Source organism: Canis lupus, chromosome 1 (genome assembly GCF_003254725.2).
Source record: "Canis lupus dingo isolate Sandy chromosome 1, ASM325472v2, whole genome shotgun sequence".
In the NCBI taxonomy this organism is placed as follows: Eukaryota; Metazoa; Chordata; class Mammalia; order Carnivora; family Canidae; genus Canis; species Canis lupus.
Window position 1 is genome coordinate 82,087,630 of NC_064243.1, and position 10,377 is coordinate 82,098,006.

Consider the following 10,377-nt stretch of genomic DNA (forward strand, 5'->3'; position numbering starts at 1 on the left):
TTTCCAGGCCTTTTTTTTTTTTTTTTTTTTTGAAGAATTTCACCTTCCAAAAGATGGTGCAGTAGAGTGGAAAGGACACATACTTCAGAGCCAGATGTGGGATGAAATCTGGGTTTGCCATTTTTTAGCTACCTGGTGATGTCAGTTTGCAGGGCCTCATCTAGACATACCACCCTCATTCAGAATGCCTAAAGCAATAAAGAAGCTCATTTTCCAACCTAAGTTCAGAGGTCACATAACTAGTTAATTCAGTGTCTCAGTAATGTCATTAGGGACCCTCTGGCTTTTTGATTTCTCCATGTTGACCTTTCAGGTCACAAAATGACGGCATCACATTCGGGAAATATCAAGTCTAGAGAATCTTTCTTTTCCAATATCCCCTTAGGAGTTTCAAACCTTTTTCAGAACATCCAATCCTCAGCAGACCAGTCCCCACATCTCGTTAGCCAGACTGAGTCATATGTCAACCCCTAGACTAGTCACTGACAAAGGAAACAACTCTACCCTGATGTTGAAAATTAATTAGGACTTAAACTTGGAATGTGGGGCAGGCATGGCCTTTCTCTGAAGTGTGTGAGAGGGGGGTAGGGAGTGTGTTCGATACTTAACACAACTGAGGCGCTACCAGCAAGAAAAAAGGAGAGAGGAAAGGTAGGTAGACTAATAACGTCTAATGAGGTGTATGGATTAGTTATAAAGCCTCTCCAAGTCTCAGTTTTCTGATCTGTAAAGTGGAGTCAAAAACATCTACCATATAGGCTTGTGAGAAGGAAATGGTATATCAACTTGCTTAGCATATAGTAAGTGCTCGACAAATGTTTGTTCATTTTCCTCTTTTCTTTCTTATTTAAAAACATTTTTGGAACACCTGGTATTCCCCAGTCCCTGCATCAAGTGTTAGGGATACAGTGGTGAATAGGACAAACACAATCCCTGATGCTGCCATTTTCAGGATAGACAAATTATGCACAAAAAGACACCAAGAGTAATTGCAATTACAGAAATCCTGAAAATAAGTAGAGGAAGATGTCCTATTCAAGGAATCTTTTGATTATTTCTTTTCAATTTAAAGAGAAACAAAAACCCCACCATAGTATTTCAGTTCTATTCAGTATCAAATATAGACAGAAATATTCATTATACAGTGGTCTCTGTCCCGTTAGATTTAGTTGCCTTTTTCCAAGAGAGAAAGAGTTATCCGAACTATCTTTCCTATCTCAATCCTGCAGCAGTAACCTAATTTTTGTGGACTCCCATCACATAGAATATTTTTTATTCTTTTTTTTTTTTCCTTTTTAAGTAGGCTCCAGGCCCAGTGTGGAACCCAATGTGGGGCTTAATCTCAGAACCCTGAGATCAAGACCTGAGCTGACATCAAGAATCAGACTTTTGACTGACTAAGCCACCCAGGCTCCCCTAGAAGAATATTTTTTAAAATCCCTCCACTTATCTGTGGTTGAAAGAATAAAAATGATTTCTCCAATAAAATGTCAACAGCCACAGGTGCAGCATAAAGCACTGGCATAGATTAAAAAAAAACGTTTTTAGTTTGAGTAAACAATAAACCTGAATGTCACAGGGTGGGGTCACTTCAGAAAATTTTATCATATCAAATACCAAATAGAAGCAATACTTCACATACAGCAGGTAAGAAATTCTGAGTTTCCTCAACTAGGCCGTATACCACAGTACCTTAGGGAGCTTGATAAAAATACAGATATCATTGATCCTCCTTATTCATGAATTCTATATCTGCAAATCTGCATACTCACTAAATTTATTTGTAATTCCAAAATGATTCCTTGTGGCACTTTTGTGATCACTCACCTTCATGGACAGAGAGGCAAAAAATGTGAATTACTCAATGCACACATTCCCAGCTGAGGTGGAGCGAGGTGATGCTCTGTCTTCCATTTCAGCTCTCATACTGTAAACAAGTGTCCTTTACACAGCCTATTTAGTGCTCCCATTTCCCCCTGCATTTTTGCACTTTGGGGGGTATTTTTGTGCTTTTTCTTGGTGATTTCATCATTTAAAGTTGCCCCCAGCACAGTGAGGAAGTACTGTCTACTGCTTCTAAGATAAGAAAGTGAGATGAACCTTACGGAGAAAATATATGTATTAGAGAAGCTTCCATTGGGCATGAATTTCAGTGCTGTTGGCTGTGAGCTCAGTGTTAATGAATCAACATCATACATCCAGGAAGAGAGCGAATTGGCCAATCTGTGTGAGGCTGCTCCAGAAAGTGCTGAAGGACCACCTGCTATGCATGACGAAGCTATGGAAAAGAGGGAAAGGCAGCTAACAAATTAAGAAAAGAAAAAAAAAAGCACATAGTGGGTAGCATTATTGTGAGGCTGAAAGCCAAAGAGACTTGTAGGCTTGCGTGTTATCTGGAGTCAAGAAATGCCAAGCCTTTCTGGGAGAGCACTGCCTGCCTCACACGTTTCATAAGACCACAAGGCCCAAACATGTCCAGCTTGCAGGGAGGCTGGTTCTGCAGATGAGGAGGCTTCGAAAGAATTTATAAATATCTGCTCAGTATTTTACAGGAAAAGGGGTGTGTGGGGGAGCAGGTTTTTTTTTTTTTTTTTTTTAAGATTTTATTTATTCATGAGAGACACACAGAAAGAAGCAGAGACACAGGCAGAGGGAGAAGCAGGTTCCTTGTGGGGAACCCGACGCGGGACTTGATCCCAGGATCCCAGGGTCACACCCTGAGCCAAAGGCAGATGCTCAACCACTGAACCACCCAAGTGTCCCTGGGGGAGCAGATTTCAATGCCGATGAGATTGGCTTGTTTTACAAGAAGTTGGCAGACAAAAACCTGTGAGATACAAATGGCCAGTTGAGAAAAATGTTGTGACCAGAGGTTCTCAAGAACCTAAGCCTGTATTTCTCATTGCAGCAGTATTTGCTAATTCAGTGTTTGCAGTGACTTAAGCACTAAGAAAAACAAGAATCCACTGTACCTGGTTTACCTTCATGGATTTTGAAACATAAGGTGTGGCCTAGACACCTGTTTTTTTTTTTTTTAAGATTTTATTTATTTATTTATGAGAGACACAGAGAGAGAGGCAGAGACATAAACAGAAGGATAAACAGGCTCCTCTCTGGGAGTCCAATGCAGGACTCAATCCCAGGATCCTGAGCCAAAGGCAGACCACTGAGCCACAGAGGCAACCCCCGCCGCCTTTTTTTAAGGAACTTCATTTGCTTCTGAAGCAGTTCTAGTATTTAAGGGTCATTGATATAACTAGTTTCTATATACTTCCAGGACCCCATCATACTTTTGATAGGTATCATTTTGTTTTTTCTTGGTTATTAGGATCTAATGTGGACTACTTGGTCTGCCCTCACACAAGGATTCTTTTACTTTCTATGATTGCCTAGAAAGGAAGTAGTTTTGGATGACATACACTTCTAAATACTGGCAGATTCCTAAGAGAAGTAACATCTACCTACTGAGACATCCAACATCCATCCATTTATTTTCGAACCCATCAGATTTAAGTTGCATACTGGCAGCAACCATGAGTTTTTGGTTCACCAGGGTAAATCTAATACCTACTCAGTGAATTTTCATATAGTAGACACTCTGCCCAGGCACTGTGATGGAAATTGAATTCTTCCTATAAATCGGTGCCTCTCAAGCAGAGATGATTTTGTTCCCCAGAGGACATTGGCAATATCTAGAAGTATCCTTGTTTGTCACAACTGGAGAGGAAGGGGGGTGCTATTGGCATGTAGTACTTAGAGACCAGTGATACTGCTAAAATCTTAAAATACACAGGACAGTCTCCACCCCTGAAACAAAGAATCATCTGGTGCAAAATGTTAATAGTGCCCAGGTTGGGGAAAGCCCATTTGAACAAAAGTCACACTCTTGCCAGAGTCTGCTATTAAAACGATGTAGCAGTAGGGGTGCCTGGTGGGTCAATTGGTTAAGCATCTGCCTTCCGCTCAGGTCATTATCTCTGGGTCCTGGGATGGAGCCCTGAGGTGGTGGGCTCCCCGTTCAGCGGGGTGTCTGCTTGTCCTGCTCCCTCTGCTCCTCCCCTTGCTCATGTTCTTTCTCTTAAACAAATAAATAAAATCTTCAAAAATTAATTAATTAATTTAAAAAATGACACAGCACTGCTGAATCAAGTCATTCCCCACAACCCCCTATCATGCGATAGTAATGTGGAAAGATTCTAGGGAAAGCTTTCCTCTCTCCTATCCCACTGGTTTGTTGTTACTAGTCCTAAGCCAAGAATGAGTGTATTTTTTTCCCCTGAGTTTTTTTTTTTTAAGTAATCTCTACACCCAATGGGGGGCTCAAACTCACAACCCTAAGGTCAAGAGTTCATGGTTTATCAACTGAGCCAGCCAAGTTCCCCTTCCCCTGAGTTTTTGCACACCTACATCTTCCCTATTTTTATTCCCCATCCCTGCTTCCTTGCTTGCACCTCATACAAAATGCAGTCAAGCTTCATAGGAAACAGGTGTACCCTGACCTCCTTTGTGGAGTTTCTATAAATGGCTTGGGAAAAAATGCACCCAGGGACCCAGGAGCATACACTGCCTCCTCTTCCTCCTCCCACAAGCCCTCTCCTAGTGAACAAAAGGAACATCCTCCCTCCACCTGCCAGAGACTCAAACTTTTTGACCACACAAGCTGGATTGGTTTTACTCTCCAGTTACCTCAGTCACATGCTTAGGCAGTGAGGAAAGAACATCAGATTCCAAAAGATCAAATTTCCTGAAGAGACATATTGGGGGGGGTGGGGGGGAGGACAGAATGCTTTAATTCAGGTACAGCATTTCCTTTTCAGCAAAGGTTTTTGTTTTGTTTTGTTTTTCTACAGTGAGAATGAAAACAAGCCGAATTTAACCAAATGTTAGATGTTTGTGAGTAAATTTATATTTTTTCCCTTCTGCTGTTACAATTTCTGTCAATTTGAGAGGAAAAAATATATCTAAGAGGAGGGTTTTTTTCCTTAAGGAGGTTAATCAGGATTAAGCAAATTAACTGCTTTTATTCATGTAACACGTATTTAACAAGCATTTATTGTACATCATGCTCTGTGCCAGCCCTACAAATACAAAAATGAAGTACAGTCCCTCTTCCCAAGGAGCAATATCAGCTACTGATTTAACATTTTAATATGTATTTTTTTGTTAAAAAGTTTAGAGTTATAGAGAGAAGATATTTGCCTAAGATGTATCTGATAAAGAATTGTTACCCAAAATAAACAAATAACTCTTTTTTTAAAGATTTATTTATTTATTTATGAGAGAGAGAGAGAGAGAGAGGCAGAGACACAGGCAGAGGGAGAAGCAGGATCCATGCCGGGAGCCCTAAGTGGGACTCGATCCCTGGACTCCAGGATCGCGCCCTGGGCCAAAGGCAGGTGCTAAACGGCTGAGCCACCCAGGGATCCCACAAAGAACTCTTAAAAGCCAATTACAAACACTATATACAACCTAATTCTAAAAATGGGCAAGAGACTTGAACTGATAAAGGAAGAGAGACAGATGTCAAATCAGCGTATGAAAAGATGCTCCATGGAAAAAAGAAAAAAAAATGGAATAAAGGAGAATGGAAAAAAGAAAAAAAATGGAATAAAGAAAAGATGCTCCACCTCACTGTAATTAGGGAATTACAAATTAAAACAACGATATGCCACTACAGACTTACAAGAATGGCCAAAATCTGGAACACTGACAACACCCAATGCTGGTTGAAGATTGGAGCAACAGGAACTCTCGTTCGTTGCTGGTGGGAATGTGAAATGGTATAGCCACTGCTGACCACAATTTGGGGGCTTCGTACATAACTAGACACAAGTCTTACCAACACAACCCAGCAATTGTGTTCTTTGGTATTTACAAAAAAAGAGTCGAAAACTTATGCCCACGTGAATACCTGAACACAGATGTTTATAGCTGCTTTCTTCAGCATCTCCAAAACTTAGAAGCACCCAAGATGTCCTTCAGTGGGCAAATGAATAAATAACACCCATGGTATACTCAGAAAATGGAATATTATTCAACACTAAAAAGGTTGAGTTGCTTCATTCCTGCATTTGTACAATATGGATGGCTGTGCTTGTGCCCATCAGACTGTGGGTGAAGGATTGAATGGGCAAATATCTCTAAAATGTTGGCACAGGATGACAGTTAAGTAAGTAAGTATTTACTGCTACTATTATTGTTACTGTTATTTTTGTTGTTCTTGCTGTTATTGGTTTGGAAGAGTGAAAGATAAGGTAAGGAGGAGAGAGGCAAAACCATCTACACCCACACAGATTACTATGTCTTCTGATCCTAGACTATTTTGTTACTATCATTAGCCAAGATCTCACATTGTCAGACCCAACTTAACCAGATTAAAAACTCCTAAAGAAAAAAGAAAAACAACAACAACAAAAAAACTCCTAAAGAGCCCCCACTTAGTTCTCTTCCCTCTGAGATGCTACCAGTAACCTGGAGATGGAAGCTCTCCATTACCGTAGGGAGCAATCAACTCTGTTCTGTCTTGCAACCAGATTGTGTTGGTGACATTTTCTGGAAGCCAACATTTAAGAACAGGCAGCGTGGAAAGGGACAATGCTCCAGGTGAGAGATGGAAAGGAACTGAGCTGGGCTTGAGGACAAGAGGAGAGAACTTGAAAAGGCACTGTTGGAAGAGAGATCTTAGTGTCTGGCTGGAGGAAAGTTGGAAACTCAGGGATGCCTCTTGGGTTGGTAACCTCAGTAACTGGATATATCATAGAAGGGTTTTCCAAAGTAGAACCTGCAGTGTAATTCACTGCCTGCACTGATATGCATGCCATCATTGGAGCCAGCTGGGTTGTCCTGATTTCTCCCCATCCACCAACTCTGCCCACAAAGACCCCCTCAGAGGTGGGAGTTTGAGTTGGGCTTCTCAGTTTGCATGAGAAGATGTCATCCCCCTGCCATGCTCCTGCTCCCTTATCATTCTCTCTTACTCGAGCCACCCCTCACTGCTCTTCTTTCTCTGTGCCTACTCCAGGCCAATTTCTAGTGCCAATACCCAGAAAATATAAATTCCACTCTCAAAGCACTGATGTAGATTTTCCTGAAGATTTGGAGGGTAAGACAAAGGTTCCATGACCAGCTCATCCTGGTTTTAACATTTGAGGTCCTGGCTCTGGGCGCCTCCTCAGTCCTAGGCAAAAACCCAGATGGCTGGTCACCTGAGATCAAGAGGGGTAAGACTCCCTTTATAGCCTCCCCTTGCTTTCTCCACAGACTGTCGGCCTACCCACCACCCTGCCCCCAACAATGCTCTGTGGTCTTTGAAGCTTGTACCTCCTCCTCTCAGATTCTTCAGCAAAACCCAGCTGTGTACAGAATTCCCTCAGCAACACCAAAGCCAGCCCTATAGGCCTACCAGGCTCACCAAACAAGCTTCTGGTTCCTCACAGTCCTGAGACTACCCTTTCTGGTGTGTTTGGGTGGGTGTATTAGCTACATCAGCTAGAGAAGCAACACTTGCCTACTTAGATGGACTCCATCTCTGGAAATTAGAGTTTGATGCCTACCATATATTTTATACCCAAACCTTTCCCTCTCAAACTTCCTAAGCTTTAGAGTATTAAGACTGACCACACCTATTGAAGCTATTCCCTTTTGTGGCTTCCAGATTCTTTTCTCTGGCTTTTACCTTTAGGACTATTGTGACTCAGGGTTTCTCACCCGCCTCTCCTCCTTGGCGTGGCTCTCACTGGAGTGATGTTCACCACACTGTCCACTTCTGCTCTTTCTCTTCCTCACTCCACGTGCTCGTGGGGGTGATTCAGCCAAGGCTCAAGAATTAATTCTTCTTGCTTCCACCTTTTATTCCTCAATGTGTTCGTGTGTTTAAAGACCAAAGAAGCACTACACTCAAAGTAGGGCAAGGTCTGGGGAAGGAGATAGAATGAATCTTCAGATGGAAAAACAGATCAGATAAAAACTTTTTGCTTTAAAAAAAAAAAAAAAAACTTTTTGCTTTATCAGATGCCATTTACTACAGGTTCATATACTTCTTTGGCTCCTTTGAAAACAGGTCAAGACTAGCATGTGCTCTCAAAGTGGCTGTGAAGTGAAAGATGGTGCTAGGTGCCTGGAATGTGTAGTAAGGAAATGCTGGATGAAGGTTAGCTGTTATCATTAGCTAAGGGACATATTTGAAGGAGCATGTTTCTTTGGGTGGGGAAGTACAGAAAGCTTCCCCAAAAGAAAATATTTCTCCTTTTAAGAAAGTTAAATGAGGGATCCCTGGGTGGCGCAGCGGTTTGGCGCCTGCCTTTGGCCCTGGGCGCGATCCTGGAGACCTGGGATCGAATCCCACATCAGGCTCCCGGTGCATGGAGCCTGCTTCTCCCTCTGCCTGTGTCTCTGCCTCTCTTTCTCTCTCTCTCTCTGTGACTATCATAAATAAATAAATAAAATTAAAAAAAAAATTAGATTCATGTTTAAAAAAAAAAAAAAAAAGAAAGTTAAATGAAAAAATTCTGACTGGGCCAAAAAAGTCTACTAATAAGTCTGAGGACAAAGAGAGTAAGTTCTATATACCCAATATACCCAGTTAGTGTTTAGGCTAGTGATTAGTTTTGCAGAAATAAATCTTTAAAAATATCCCAAAACACAGAACACATTTTTTTTTTTTAAGAAAAAAATTGGTTTCTGTGTCTTAGCTGATCTTGAAGGTAATTGAGCCTTTCCATGAAATGTACCAAATTCTTGGGTTAAATAGGCTCCTCCTTCTGCACTGGTACTCTGCATCCAAGTTCCTCCCACGATTGATCAGATGTGCAGCTGGATGACACCAGAGTCTATTTTCAAGTTGCATTGGTATGCAGCTAAAGAATTAGACCAATTAAATGATCATTTATCTGGCATCAGATAACGAAATTCCGTACATACCTTCAAAGGCATTGTAGGCAAAACTGGTGCCAATCTAGATGTCCTGGGATCTTGAAGCCAGGCTGACAGTGCCCTTATAGGATCAGTTAAGTTAATCTTCTGGTTAGTGCTGCGTAAGGGTTTTCTCCAATCAGGATATACAGGTAAAGTGTCTTACAGGGCTTCCCGGAGGACAGGGCTTTGGGACACATTGTTGAGCACCGAAGCTTAAAGCCAAAAACATTTCTGGGTTAAAGAGAAATGGGGAGAAAAGAGGGCTCCTCCCTCCCTCCAATAAATGCTGGGGGTGAGGATCCTTAATAAGATTCCGTGAGGCAAACTGTACATGGAAAATGCTCCAAATAACTTTTTGGCAGGCAACAATTTTATACACCTGGAAGGAATTGCTCTCAAAATATAAAGATGTGATATTTCAGGGAAATTCTGAATGCTCCTTTGTGTTCAATATCATTTTTTTTTCATAATTGAGATCATATATATAGCCTCCAGTTTACTTCCCTTAACCTATAGTAATTTGCCATGGCACTAGGTATACTATAATTATATTCCACAATACCCCATCATATGAATATAAAAAAAATGCACATTTATTTCTCTATCATTGGAGATTTGTGTAATTTTACATTTCATCATAAATAAGGATATGGACTAACACTGCATTTAAATGTAGATCCTGATCACTAATAATTATGAAGGTGAATATTAAAACCCCCTTAAAAAAAACCCTGCTAATTTGGTATGTATAAAAGTTAAATTGTTTTAATTTGGATTATTTGTATTGAATATATATATATATATATTTTTAAGATCTTATTTATTTATTCACGAGAGACACAGAGAGAGAGGCAGAGAGAGAAGCAGGCTCCACGCAGGAAGCCCAATGCGGGACTCCATCCCAGAATTCCAGGATCACGCCCTGAGCCAAAGGCTCAACCACTGAGCCACCCAGGTGTCCGGAATATCAGTATTTCATAATCACCATTTATACTTCATCTTCTATGGGTTATAACACCCTTTGTTAATTTTACTCTTGGCATTTTAGTGCTTCTAAAAGATTTATTAATTTATTAGGGGTAATGAGGAGAGACCACCCTGCTCAGAGGAGCCTGATGTGGAACTTGATTCCAGGACCCCAGGATCACCTAAGCCAAAGGCAGATGCTCAACCACTGAGGATGTCCCTCTGGCTATTCTTTTTTTTTTTTCTTGGTGATAAAAATATTCTAAAGCTAATTTCTATTAAAAACCATTAAACTGTACATTTTAAATAGGTGAATCGCATAATATATGATTTCTATCTTACTAAGCCTTTTTAAAAAATATTAGAATAAAATATTTCCATATTAAAGTATTCAGCCTCCCTCTTTCTAGCAAGTTTTCCAATTTTGATTGCCTTTTGCTTTCTCATATTCAGAAGATACATACTTTTAGTTAAATCTATAATCTGTTTTTTAAAGAA

At 40.7% G+C, this 10,377-nt stretch overlaps 1 long non-coding RNA gene across 1 annotated transcript; it reads right to left on the minus strand.

Moving 5' to 3' along the window:
• Positions 1 to 5,248: 5,248 nt before the first annotated feature.
• LOC125752165 (uncharacterized) lies at positions 5,249 to 9,562 on the minus strand. The gene is made up of 2 exons (XR_007401004.1): positions 8,920 to 9,562; positions 5,249 to 7,913 (listed from the first exon to the last, which is right to left on the minus strand). It is a non-coding gene; the product is annotated as an uncharacterized LOC125752165 (long non-coding RNA).
• Between the last annotated feature and the right edge of the window lie 815 nt (positions 9,563 to 10,377).